This window comes from Geotrypetes seraphini, chromosome 5 (assembly GCF_902459505.1).
Source record: "Geotrypetes seraphini chromosome 5, aGeoSer1.1, whole genome shotgun sequence".
NCBI classification, from domain to species: Eukaryota; Metazoa; Chordata; class Amphibia; order Gymnophiona; family Dermophiidae; genus Geotrypetes; species Geotrypetes seraphini.
The window spans coordinates 185,232,937-185,247,722 of NC_047088.1; positions in this window are offsets into that span (position 1 = coordinate 185,232,937).

Sequence of the window (14,786 nt, forward strand, 5' to 3'; positions counted from 1 at the left end):
AACAACGAAGATATGAGAGCTACTGAGCTCCTGAGCTGCCCCCCACCCCTCACTGTTTCCAGGGCCATCCTCCAATCAGGAGGCACGATTTATGCAATTTTCATCAACATCCGGGTCTCTTCCTACTGGGCTTTCTCTATCTCTCTGCTCCTGCTCTGCTCTCCTGGTGCATGCACACAGTGGCATAGTAAGGGAGGGGGCTGCCCTGGGTGCCATGTTGGTGGGGGCACTGGCAATCCTCCTCCTCTGCGGCCCCCACCTCTTCCCACTCCTCCCCTCGCCATGCACGCGCCCCCTTCCCTTTTCCTATACCTCTGGTTATTTACCGCCACAAGCAATAACATCAACACGTTCCTTGCGAGCGCATCAGCTCTCCCGCTGATATCACTTCCCAATGCCGCGCATAGGAAGTGACATCAGAGAAAGAGCTGATGGAGTCACGAGGAGTATGTGGTTGACCTCTGCAAACAACAACTTCAACTAGAGGTACAGGGAAGGGAAGAGGGGCATGTGCTGCTGGGGGGATTGGGAAAGGAGTGGGGGAGGCCAGAGACGAGGGTGGGAGAGCGGTGCCACTGCACCCGGGCACCTCTAATCCTCGTTACGCCACTGCATGCATACTAATTGTGTACATGCCTTTATATTTTATGGTCTGTACAGGCCAGCCAGCCTCACTCCTTCAGACCCTGGCTGGGGTCCAACTATCTCCCAGCCGCATATTGCTGAAAGGCTGTCAGGTAAGATTTGCCTCTTTGCAGATGATACCAAAATCTGCAATAGAGTAGACACCCCAGATGGTTTGAATAACATGAGGAAGGACCTAGCGAAGCTTGAAGAATGGTCTGAAATTTGACAGGCAAGATTTAATGCTAAGAAATGTGAACAGTATTCAGGAAAGCAGCAATATCAACTTCTTTATATTTATCAATACTCTTCTTTACAAAATACACTTATTATTTTTTGTCTTCAGATTATGCCAACCGCCAGCCACTTTATTCTTAGGCTGCTTGTTTCTCTCGTTGATTTATATATCATCATCAGTCTTAAATTATAATTTTTAAAGTGCTCTGTGCAATTGATGTGTCAAATTCATTGTAGAAAATCAATTTCATATGCTCATGTTAATAAAGTAAAAAACTTTGTACTTAGTTTCTTAATAGTTGGTTTTCAATTTTTCAACTAGATCTTTGAGCCTCGGGTGGGACATATGAGTTCAACATGTTTCGCCCAAAGGCTTTATCAAGAACAAGTCCCCCCTTTTAGTTTACTCCGCATCATCCCGACAATCTCTCTTCAGTCTAAAGAGGTTTTTTTGGCCCTAATGTGACTTGTAGTGTATCACCACAAGTTGCATTAGGGTATTTGCATAGTAATGAGATGCATAACATTACTATGGTGTTAATTGGCATTAAGTACCAATAAAAGCTCTTAAGTGGCATTAATTTGTGTTAATTTGCGTTATTTTGCCACTGTAACTGAAAAGAGTGTTATCTTATTCCATTAAGTGCCAATTTGCAGAAACAAAATTCTATGTTTTTGACATTGATTCAGATCATTGATTGAACCATATTCATGTCATTCTTTTCTTGGTTGGGTTGGGAACCTTTCAGCACCCTTTCGTACATGTAATGCACTGAGAGCCTTATTCTGTAAATGGCATCTAGCAACACCTACAATGTATGCTGCCTCACTCCTCCACACTGTAGAGTTTTTTCTGGAGCATGCCCTTATTAACCTTCAGATGAACCACTAGTTATTCCTGCACTGGATTTACTGGAGCATACTAGGGAATAATTATTACATAACCCCTACAAATGAAAGTCAGTCTGGCACATTATTTAGAAAATTCAGGAGTGGGCAAAACTGCGGCTGTGGGTCAAGAGGAACACATCGAACTAGTTGCACTCAGCTGCCAGACATGCTGCCTTTTCCACAACACATGTGGACTTTACACCCTGGAAAATGCAGAATATTTTCTGGCTCAGTATCCTACACAAGGGAAATATAGGCAATGAGACAATTTAAATCACTTCTAATTACTGAAGTAAAGCTAATCTGTTAATTTATTACATTCTAAGCTATCCCTACAATTTAACCATGGACTCACTGGGACCTCTGGATTTTTAGCTTTCTAAAGATTGTCACGGGGAAGGGGTAAAACGCGGTCCCTTAGGACCTGACGGACCTCGCGGATCTAAAACCGCAAGTCCTTAAAAATCTGAGGTCCGTGACACTTGTAGTTAGTTTCTGGCTCTGACAGACCTTGATGACAATTTAGCACTGATGGAACTGTCTCAGCATAGGGAGGGAAAAGTATTAGGATCCGTCAGCGCTACAATGTCATCGAGGTCAGAGCCGCGGACCTCAGATTTTTAAATTTACTGGGGCTTCAGGAAACCGGTTTAAAGGATTCGTTTTAGAGCCGCTCCAGCACTAGTCTCTGGCTCTGACAGACCTCGATGACATTTTAGCGCTGAGGGATCCTAATGCTTTTCCCTCCCTATGCTGAGACGGATCCGTCAGCGCTAAATTGTCATCGAGGTCTGTCAGAGCCAGAAACTAACTACAAGTGGCACGGATCTCAGATGTTTAAGGACGTGCGGTTTTAGATCCGCGAGGTCCGTCAGGTCCGTGAGGTCCGCAATTTACCCCTTCCAAGTGTCACGTACTTTAAAACAGTTTTATTTATCATTTCTTTGCCAAGTCAAAATAACAAGGGGTTAAATTAGAACAACTTTGAAACTTATGAGCAGTAATGCCAATTGACAAGGTTTCAAGCCCAGCTGCTGTCCATTAACTCATCTTTTGTAAGCTTTCATAATGCAATTACCTTTTTAAGGAAATCTATATAAAGTGAAGCATCTATATACATTTTATAAATATATCTGATCTATTTATTCATATATAAAACATGTGTATACTACATTCCTGAACAACCAAATAAATTGGTTCATAATTAATAATATTGCAGAAACAGGAGGAAAACCTCCACAAGCAAGTCAAGCAACAACAAACAACAGTGGAGGTCCAAAATGTTGTCGGTGTGCAATTTTATTGTTCAAATCACAAAATCTTGTGCAGTGGCTCGACATACACATGGTTCGGCCTCTACAGCCTGCCTCATGAGCCTTTGTAAATCAAACCGAGATTATTTGTGATGTGTAAAGTGATAGATCACAACACAATCGTGAAACAGTGACTAAGCTCTGCTCACACCAAACAAATCAGATTTTGTGATTTGAACAATAAAATTGCACACTGACAACATTTTGGACTTCCACTGTTCTTTGTTGTTGCTTGCCTTGCTTGTGGAGGTTTTCCTCACTGTTGTTTGTTGTTTCATAATTACTAATAACATCACAAGTTACAAAAATCATTTTAAGAAAGCTTCTTAAGTGATACATGTCTTTAACTCCCTCAGAATCAGTAAACTATCCCAATGGCTACCATTCTAACTCCAGTCTACCCTGATAAATAAATATTTTTTAAGTTTCTTATGAAATGGCAGTAACTTATCTTCCAATCATATCCCTACAAGGAATAAGGCCCATCATTCTGGAACCATTACTAAAAAAGTTCTATCTCATCATTTTAACAGGAAGTAGAAAAAGCAACCTGCAAACACCTAGGCAGTACATATCACCCCTGTCTACTGTATATTTGGGCCATTGCTTATGTACTATCATAAAGGTCATAGTCATTAATTTAAATTTAATATGCTCTCTCATTATTAACAAATGCAATTTAAAGTATGCCAGATGCCCACTTTCTAGTCAGAATATTTATTTTTTTCAAGCCTTTCATTTCCTCACATTTCCTTAGCATTCATTCTTATCTCTCATTCCATATGGTACCCCCATCTGTCTCTGCTTCCGAATGTTCTCCCCCAAATAACTCCCTCCCCAATTTTTAAAATAAGTCTGTGTATCGTTTTCTCTTCCAATTTCCATGAGAGGCTGCTGAAAAGTTCTCAGCCCAATAAAGAAGAGAATGATGTGGAGCCATGAAACTTACGAGTTATTCTACACTTTTCTTGACATTTCTTGTTTCATTTCATATCATTGAAACGAAAAGTGTCAAGAAAAGTGTGGCATAACTTGTAAGTTTCATGGCTCCACATCATTCTCTTCTTGGTGTGGCTGAGAAGTTTTCAATGGCCCCTTGCATCTTCTCATTCCTGTGTCAATGTGTGTGACCAGGGCAGTGGAACTCTGAGTTTGGAGCCTAGGGCTCCTTTTACAAAGGTGCACTAGCGTTTTTAGCTCGCGCACTGGATTAGCACACGCTAGCCACAAAATTACCGCCTGCTTAAAAGGAGACGGTAGCGGCTAGCACACGCGTCAATTTAGCATGTTCTATTCCGTGCGTTAAGGCCCTAACGCACTTTTGTAAAAGGAGCCCTTAGTGGTGGAGGTCTTACTGTTAATATTTTTGTTTATTTCACATCAATCAGAAATCAGAAGAAACTAAACAAGAAAACATCTAGGAAATGAACATATTTGAAAAATAGAAATATAAAGATCATCCACCAAAGTGAATTGATTCATAAAAGTGCTTTTTTTTTTTTTTTTATCTCACAGCATCTTTTTTGTGGAATTCCCTTCCTGCTTACCTTAGATCTGAATCTTCCTTTTGACAATTTAAAATATGGCTAAGTTGTTATTTATTTAGTCTTGCATTTGAGGGGCTTTCCTTCAATTCCACCTGATTGCTGTTTCAAGCCTCACCAATGACACTGCTGTTAGGGGACACACAACCTGATGGATTAGACTAGAATGTGTTTCATCTTTGATTGGATGTTCTTTTTTTATTAATCTTTATTGATTTTCAAACATTGACAGTGCCATACAATTAATTTAGATGTAAACAATACAGAAAAGGCACTTTAGTTACACAATTAATACAGAAAACAATCATTTCTCCCCCCTTCCCCATAACTTGTTATATTAATTAATCTTTATTCATTTTTAAAGCTCTCAGTAAGTGTAACATATAATACAATCATTTATACTTAAATCACACTTAATATAGCATCAAATTCTAAACTATATCAAATAATTCCTCTCCTTTGTATCCTATATTTATTCATAAATAAAAGAAATCATAAAATAATCCCCTCCCCCCACCCCACCCTGGACATATATGAATCAAAGGAAAAAATTAATATTTATTCTATACAATACTTTCAATCTATGCAATTGCTAATAAAGACAATATTAAAAAAAAAATAACAAAACAAAAATACTTTCAATCTATGCAAAACTTTGTTAATGGCTCCCAAATAACCTGAATTTTTTTAAAATTTTCCTGTTGTATAGCTATTATCCTTTCCATTTGAATATGTGGCATAATGAATTCCACCAAAAGCTGTAGTTCAGCCTCTTCCAATTTTTCCAGTTATTTGTGATCTGTTGGATATTAATCTCTCCTATGTATTGATGGCATTCCTGTCTTTTATTTTGTTTTGTTGTTGAAATGAAAGGGGGTGGGTTATTACTTAAAAACAGGAAATTGTACTTATAAAAAATAGAAATCAGTTCTAGAGTTGACCTGCAGTCAAGTATCCAGTGATTAAACCTGTGGAGATATATTCATAGCTCTCAAACCTCTATAATTTAAAAATTCTAAGAGCTGTTTGGAGTCAAAAAATAAATAAAATTTACCCTAAAAAAGAATAGAACAACTACAATGAAATTTTAACAAAAGACTCACAACCAGAGCAAGAATTCAATTGATCCCCAAAACTGCTCTTGCGTATATTTGAAGAATAATCACAATACAAGATTACAGTCCATCTTTAATGCAAATGTTGCTACCAAAATCACTCTCTGAATTATAATCTCAAGTAAGGGTTCCCAAAAATTGATCATGACTAATGTCTTATATTCTCCACTTCGATCTTCTTTATCTGCACCAACTGGTACAGATATAAAGTTCTCAAAATAAGAGGCATAGTTTGATCCATCAGACACAATACTTCTCTCAGATTATCCTCAGCATATCCACAAATGGCAGTAACAGTGACTTTGGTAAGTTAAAAAAATCTTTATTACATTTTGATTTTCATAATATTCCAACTTGCATTGCACCATAGCTTTTCTTTAACCATTGCAGCATTAACCTCTTTCATAGATGATATTTTCATCTCCAAGGATTTAACTTTGGTAGTTAGTTGGTCTATCTGCACAAAATGAGCAACAATCCCTTGAGAATTGTCATTAATTTTATCCACAAGTTTATCAGATAATGATAGAAGAGTTACCAGCTTGGATGACATCCCACGGGGACTCCAAGGTCACAATGAGAGGTCTCATCTCTCCTCATATACTTGGTGGAAGCTTGTCCAGAAGACCACACCCTCCTCCTACTGAAGTTCCAGAACTAGTTGTTCCAACTGTGAGTTTTGGAGAGGACTTCACAGCAGGGGATTCCTCAAGGACTGGTATCAAAATATCACCCAGAATGGGAGCTGAGACCTGCATTTTACTACTGCTTTGGACCCCTTCTCAATTCAGGGCTCAAGAAAACTCTTTCAATGCTGTGCTCTGCCGAGTCTCCCGATGTCACCCTCAAAACAAGACCCACCCTGGAATTGGCAACAGGAGTTTGGAAACCCTCAAGTATTGTTTGCTGCAAAGCTGGAGTCAAATCAGTCTCAGAGGGATAAGATCTGGTTGTGCCTCATCTCTTCTCTATAATTGAGGTAGGAGTACAAGTGAAGGGTAACTCCAATGTTTAATTTGCTACTTCTCTGTGTAGCATCATCTTGGCCACACCCCCTCATGATGGAGTTCCACAGACCTAACCAGGCAAAGACATGACTGCACTTTATGCAATCTAATTTACCTGGTTAGGTATGTGGGCACTGGCACTAAATATCACCAGTTTTCTACATAGTTTCCAGCTCTACCCATCTCCTACACTGGACCATCCTGTTACTGCTTGGATTATGCAAGGGAGGCCATAGCCAATATTTAGTAGTACTACTCAGTTTAATACCACTAAATGCTAGTGACCAGTCAGCTTAAAGAGCCCCTCTCCAATTTTCTTTCCACTAGCTGCACCGAGGCCCTTCTGCCGTGGAGCGGAGGAGGGCAGGTCCCCACTGCCTCCACAACTTTTCCCACACAGCCAGTCTGGCATGGGGTGTCGTTCCCCGCTCGGAAGAGGGATGCCTTCTCCGGCAATGCTGCCACCGTACCCCGATGATGATGACTAGGTGGACAGACGGCCAGCCTCACAGCTACCTGGTTGATCCTGCCAGTAGCATATGCTTGTCTCAAAGATTAAGCAATGCACGTGTAAGTACACAAGGCCGGTACAGTGAAACTTCGAATGGCTCATTACAAAAAAATTAATTAATTAAATATTAAGTGGACAGGAGCTTCTCCTGCTCAATTAAATCGCATTGAATATCAATCCCATTGTGATCAGGCTATAGAGCTACTGTGTTGACCTGAAAGTGTAGGTCTGAGTGTGTACCAGCATGTTCTTTGGACTCTTGTTAAACTACAAACTGATAAATCCGATCTTCTGTTCCACAATCTTTTTATTGTTTAGCAGCTGGTGTGAGCAGTGTCACTGAGTGGAACTGAAAAGGACATAGAATCCACTGGAAAAATGGCTGGAGAGAAAATGCCCCTGACCACAATAAAAACCGCTATCGTGGCTTAGTAAAAGGGGAAAAGTTAGGCATCCTAAGTTTGGATGTCCTGACGACCAAGACATCAAATAGGTTATTAAAAAAAAAAAATTGGGCATCTAACGGTTTCAAAAATGGCAGTTTCCCTGCCCCAAATTTTGAATGTTTTGCAGGAAATATCCAAAGTCAGACATAGACGCTATCAAAAATGCCCCTCCACATCAATTAAAACCTACAATCAGAAGCACTGCTGTCTTTAAGCTATGTATACACTCAAATTGTGCCTCTGTTAACTTGGAAATGCATCTATTAGAATAGGCTGAAGTCGTGTCATGGAATTGCTTACGGTCAATGAATTGTCAAGTCTATAAAACAGAAATCAGTGCTGCCACAAAGAGGATTTGGTCAACCTTTCTTCTGAGTACTTTCTCCTACTGCCTGCTATGTCAGCTAACAGACCACACTATGGTACATATGGTTTTAGTATCCCTCTCTCTGTACCCCTTTATTTTCCTATCCTTTTGTAGTCTAGATTTGTTTTCTCTTTCTTCCTCCCCTACCCCATAGAATCCCTTTGTTCTTTGATTGCTGCCTGCAGAGCTTCAGCAGTAAAGAAATAATCTGAAGACAACTTCCCTGATTAGCAGGAGGCCAAGATGCTGAGTTCAGCATTTACTATCAAGATCTGGAATGTATAGGGGCAGGCAATTGCTTCTAGCACTTTGATCCTGAAAGTCAATGCTGGCTACAGCGCTGTCACCTCCTGCTGGAGTAATTGCATATGACATCTTTGTTTAGTTTGCTACTGCTGGCTGGGTAAATGAGGCACAGAGAACAAAGAAACAGACAGCAGGGAACTGTACCTCATACTTCGAACTGGAGCAAATAATTAGCGTTTCCAAAAAAATATGCAAAGCAATATTGTGATTATACAATACCAAAAATAAGTTTAAGAGTGAGGCAACCCTTTGCAGTTATATTAAAGAAAATGTCTTTAAAGGGAAGTGTATTGGATCTATTGGAAGAATTTTGAGGTTTCAGCACAATCAGAAATAATTGTTCCAGTTTCAAGTTTGCTAGAACAGTCTGTTCTCTTTGTGACTTTATAAAGGGTAGGAGGTTGGGTAACTATAATAACAAAATAGTGTTTATTATTAATCTGATCTGGTATGAGCAGTCTGGAAATGGATTAGCTTAACCTTGCCTGATGTTGCTACAGAGTCAAGAGAACAATGTCATTTTATAATAAACAGTTCCGGGGTTTAATACAACTAGTGTGTATCAGATGAGTGATTCGATTTTCTTTCTTACAACCTAATTCCTAATTATGTGGCTATTGGCTGTCTGATTATAATATTGCTGAGTACAAAATCAATTATAATTAATTAGCGTCCAAGTTCCTTTCATTATAATCTTTCTTCTGATAGATAAATTATGGGGCAACAGTTTGCAAATTCTGCAGTAATTATATGGCATATTTTCATAAATATGTGTATATTTACATATTTATAAGGAAAAAAATAATCACTTGGTAATAAGAGGAGAAGGAGGTCTTCAATGGCATCGGCATCTAACCTGGAAGCTTCTCCTCTGCCGCGTCCTGCCCAGACAGAAGCAGGAAGGCTTCTGGATTAGCAGCAGGCAACTTGTAGTAGTCGCTGCCACTGACTCTGACCAAGCTGGAGAGTGAAGAGAGGGAGGTGCAGAAACTGCAGGAGCCCAGTCTACTTACCTGATGCTGGTGTGGAAAAGTTCTATATAGTTGGGCATTGTTGGGCGGGCCAGACCTGCCCATTGCTACACTCCTGCCCCAGCCTTTGCTCTGTCATTCATCCCTCCCTCCCTGCTTTGCCTGCCATCCATCCATCTGTCCCATCCCTCTTCTGTCACCCATCCCTCCCGCCCAATGATGCAACCCTGAAGCTGACACCCCACCCCCCCATGCTCTACCTTATCATCCCTAATGGTCTAGTGGCTTCTTTCTAGCCCAGTTGCTGCTAGAGCCACTGCTGGTCTGAAAATTTATAAAATGACTGTGGAGACTTCAATTCCCATATAAAGTATTTTAGGAGTCAGAGAAAAAATATTGAATTTATTTCTGAAAGATATGGGAAGCCTGGTAAAGAAAATGGGATGCTGTTTTGTGCAAAGGCCAGGACATTGTTGTGTTTTCAATGTTTTGCTGTATTTTGATTTTACGTTTTTATTGTATTGGTTTTATGGAGTTTTATTTTTTTTTCTGTGCTCTGCCTTGGAAAGTCTGTTGACTGGGTGGCTCTGTTATTAAGCTGCAGTAAGCACTAACGTGTGCTTACCATAGTTAAAAATGCACTACTATCGCATGCATTCAGGCATCCTGCAGTAGTTCTGAGATTGGCACACGCTACCTATATGCTAAAAAATAGATTTTACATTTTAGTGCAGGGGTGTGTTTGGAGGCAGAGAGTAAGCATGCCTGTGCTAATCTGTTAGTGCATGGACACTGTCACACATCTACTGATTAGTACAGGATTAGTGCAGGAGCCCCTAGAAAATAGGTAGCAGTAAAGGCTCAGATGCAATAGCCATGCATTAGAAGAGGTCTTAGCGTGCAGGAAACCCACATATTGAAAACAGAGTTGGATTAAATAGATAAATAAAATATCCCCTCTGGTAAAAGTCCTCTCTACTATTGTTTCTGGGAATGCTTTCATGTTGTATGCACAAAAGGCACCGCTGTATGGCAAAAATCAGCTGTATGGTACACTGGAACATGCATTGTTCAGAACTGCTATAGGAATCTGTCAATTAAATCTGTACAACCACTTCTGCCCTGAGCATGATCCATGCAAGCAAGTGTAAAAGACTCTTCCAGAGAAGGGAGCGCAAAGAAAATGAATAAGCTGATAAATCGTGTATGGCCTAGTTTTATTATATCCGGGCCCATACGTGTAACATATAAATAATAATAATAACAACTTTATTTTTGTATACCGCCTTACCCAGAAGAGTTCTAGGTGGTTCACATCAATTAAACAGAGTTACAAGTGGTTCAATACCAAATTGTTCAAAGTTGCGAACAATGAAATAGAAGTAGGGGAGAGTATGTCGGGGGGGGGGGTAGTTCGGTAGGGGGGGGAGAGGTGTTGGTTGATAAAGAAGGGGCATTAAGGGTCCTGGTCTTGGAAGAGGTGGGTTTTGAGTGATTTTCTATAGCCGAGGTAGTTGGGGGGCCTTGAGGACCATTTGAGCTAGCCATGGGTTTAGCTTGGCGGCCTGGAAGGCGAAGGTTTTGTCAAGGAATTTTTTTGAGTGACATAGTTTTAGAAAGGGGAAGGCGAAAAGTTGAATTCTGCTGGCGTTCTTGATGCTATGATTCAGGGTGAAGTGAGGGGTGATGTAGCTTGGGGATAAACCAAATACTGTAACCAAAGCAGGCGAATTTGAATAGGATTCTGGATTCAAATGGTAGCCAGTGGAGTTTGTGGTAGAAAGGGGTGATGTGTTCCCATTTTTTCAGGCCGAATATGAGGCGGACAGCGGTGTTCTGGATATGTTATACAACTCCACTACTTAGCTACAAAAGCAAACAATTTGACATCAGTGGAGGAAAAAGCCTCAGATATGAAGAGAGCAGAACATACGGCTCAGTTTCTAGAACAGGGGTGGGCAACTCCGGTCCTTTAGGGCCAGAATCCAATCGGGTTTTCAGGATTTCCCCAATGGAAATGCATTGAAAGCAGTGCATGCAAATAGATCTCATGTATATTCATTGGAGAAATCCTGAAAACCCGATTGGATTCCGGCCCTCAAGGACCGGAGTTGCCCATGTCTGTTCTAGAACATCACTGGCTTAAAAAACAAACCTCTAGAACACTGTGGGAAAATGAGGGTAATGCAACCGAGTTAGCACATTAACAAACCTCCTTCCTACGGGAAACCCGTGTTTCATGGCATAAAACCACTTCTTCAGGGCAATGGGGCGCAGGTGTGCTGTGTTGATTCTCCCTCCTTTGACTTCAACCTGCGCCCCACTGCCCTGAAGAAGTGGTTTTATGCCATGAAACGCGGGTTCTCTGTAGGAAGGGGATTGCTAGTGTGCTCACTTGGTTGTATTACCCTCATTTTCTCACAGCGTTCTGGAGGTTTTTTTAAGCCAGTGATGTTCTAGAAGTTGAGCCGTATGTTCTGCTCTCTTCATACCTGAGGCTTTTTCCTCCATTGATGTCAAATTGTTTGCTTTTGTAGCTAAGTAGAGTAGTTGTATAGCTTGAATTTTTGTTCCTCCATTCCTTTCGTTTTTTACATATAAGTTAGAAATATATTTCAAATATGCCTTATATTTATATTGTATTCAGTTTTTGATAGTCATAGTTAATAAAATAGTTTGGAACAGCACATATCCAGTTTTCCTAGACATCTGATTGATTTAAAATTATTGCTATATGCTACTCATAGGGGTTGTAAAACCTTGCAGTGATTGATTGAATTTAGGCTGGCTAATCTCAGCTGAATTTGTGCACATTTGTCCAGTTTATCTGGCAATGGATCTGCTGAGTTTGGTAATATAACTGTATAATTTGGCACATTTTCCAGACACTGAATAATACTGCAGACTTTATGAGGAAATGTCTAAAACAATGCTCTTAGCATCCATTGCACTGGAACTGAAGAAGACTCTCACAAACTCATTGCACTATATAAAATCTCATAGAAGGGAAATCACTCAAACAAGGTAAAAGCAAATCAGCACTTTGAGTACTCAAGACTAACCTTCATCACCAAGCAAAGAGTAAACAAACAAATGAACAAAAAAGCACAGCTGTAGGGCTGGGGATTCAATGAATCCCCTGAAGGCCTTGACAGCACCGCTCTGCTGAGCTTACAAGCTCGCCGGAGCTGGCGTGAGCTCTTGTATGAAAAACAAACAGGAGAAACAAGAAAGCAACAACAAAGGTGGTGCTGAATCCTTTTTATTTTGTAATAGACTCTGGAGATGACAGCATATGCCGCTAACCGCATCCAAGTGAAAATGAAAGTAAAACCTTTCATTTTCACTTGGATGCGGTTAGCGGCACACGCTGTCATCTCCAGAGATGGTGTTTCTCATAGTTCAAAGTCAACTCGATGAATAATTTGAGCATGTGAATCAGTACATCTTATCTATCACAATTGAACAGCAAGACTCCTGAGGCAGACATTTCAGGGCCGAAACACGATCATGTCAAGTCAGTGAGCTCTTGTATGGCATAAAAATATATTTTAAAAATTGTAATATTAATTGGTAAGACAAAAATCGAGTGAGGAGGAGTACCGTATACAGAAAGAGATTTTAAAAAAATGTACATTTAATCAGGCAGGATTGCCTAGGACACAATGAGCAATGCTAATTAGTTTCATCAGGTAGGGACAGTATGACATTCGGATGGGGCATAGTGTTGAATCATTGTTGGCAACCATGGTGGATCAACTAAGGAAAGGTATGGATAAAAATAACATCTTGCCAACAGTTTCGAGTAAGGTGGTGGATAATAACGGCTCTGGGTGAACCTTGATAAAGCAAATCTTTTGCGAAACATGTCAGATCATGAAGCCCCAATAGCATGAATGATGAATCTAAGTTGAATATGAAATTCATCATAAGATTTAGATGAGAACTGCATAAAACTTTCTAAAAAATGGATTAATGTTGAAAAATCTAATATGAATATAAAATAAGATATATGAATGTAGGCCAATGAGGAAAATCATGCACCAATATTCCCGCCGAATATAAATTTTTATCGAAGGTGGAGGAGGTGTGTCTGAGGCCTTATTCTACAATATAAAAAATACTTTTACAATACTTTAAAATTGCCTGAATATTAGTAGTGGGTGTTTGAAAGTTATAGACAACACAGTGTGAAGCACTTAAAAGTATTAGGGGTCTTGTTCGAGTTATATGTAACTTTTAAAGTCATTCACTATAAGATCCACTAGTATTTGACACAAATGATGAAACTCTATCAGCTTCTCATATCTTTAAGGTCAGAGGGGGATGCTGTGATTATCAACAGATACACACATACACTTTGCAAAAAAACAAAAGCATCTGTAATTTCAGTTGCATGTGTATTATTATGGAATAATTTGACAGGACCACTGAGGTTACTTTCCAATATCTAGAAATTTAAGAAGGCATTGAAAACAACTTTGTTTATGGAGACTTTCAATTGAGTGGGTTGTGATATTAATTATGAGCATTTTAGATGAGTTTGTATTATTTGTATCTTTTTTACGTTATATGATGACTATGTATTTTGTAAACCACTTAGGTCATGGGTCTCAAAATCCCTCCTTGAGGGCCGCAATCCAGTCAGGTTTTCCGCAATGAATATGCATGAGATCTATGTGCAGGCACTGCTTTCAATGCATATTCATTGGGGAAATGCTGAAACCCTGACCGGATTGCGGCCCTCAAGGAGGGAATTTGAGATCCCTGAAAGTGGATTAGAAATTTTTAAATAAATAAGTAAATAATCTTTAGACTTCATAAATAAATAGGAGGGAGTGATCAGACAGGTGATTGGAGCAGGAGTGCAGGAAGGAGAAGAGCAGGGACGTAAGTCCCGGGCTCAAGCTCGTGGTCTGAGATTTGAGGCATTCGCTCCCTGAGCCATTTTGGAAGCAGTTACAGAGCAGTGTGTTCTGTATTCCAACTACCCCCTGATGCATCAACTAGAATCTCTGTCGTTTTATACAAGCATGTGGATTATATGAAGATAGGACTGTGGATTATATGATATTATACTCTATGAACATTTTTTGATACATGATTGCATCTTTTTTTTGTCTGACTGGATACAACAAGATTTTTTTTACTTAAGTTCTGCCTTTATAAAATAGTGTTTTGGCGTAAGCTATTATACGTGTTTTTGAAATAATATTTTTGAAGATTTTGTGGAGTTCTTTTGACCAATGATAAAATAGGGTTTACCTTAATGGCTTAATAGGTGCTGCCCCCTTTCTTGGCTGAGGTCTTTTTCTCCACTTTAATTAGAGTATATTTTGATATATCGGTATGTATGATTTTATGTTCCCTATTTATTCTTTTTTATTGATTAATTGTGTAAGAGTTATATTGTCTGATTTTTCTTACCTATTTTCCATTACTATTGGGTTATGG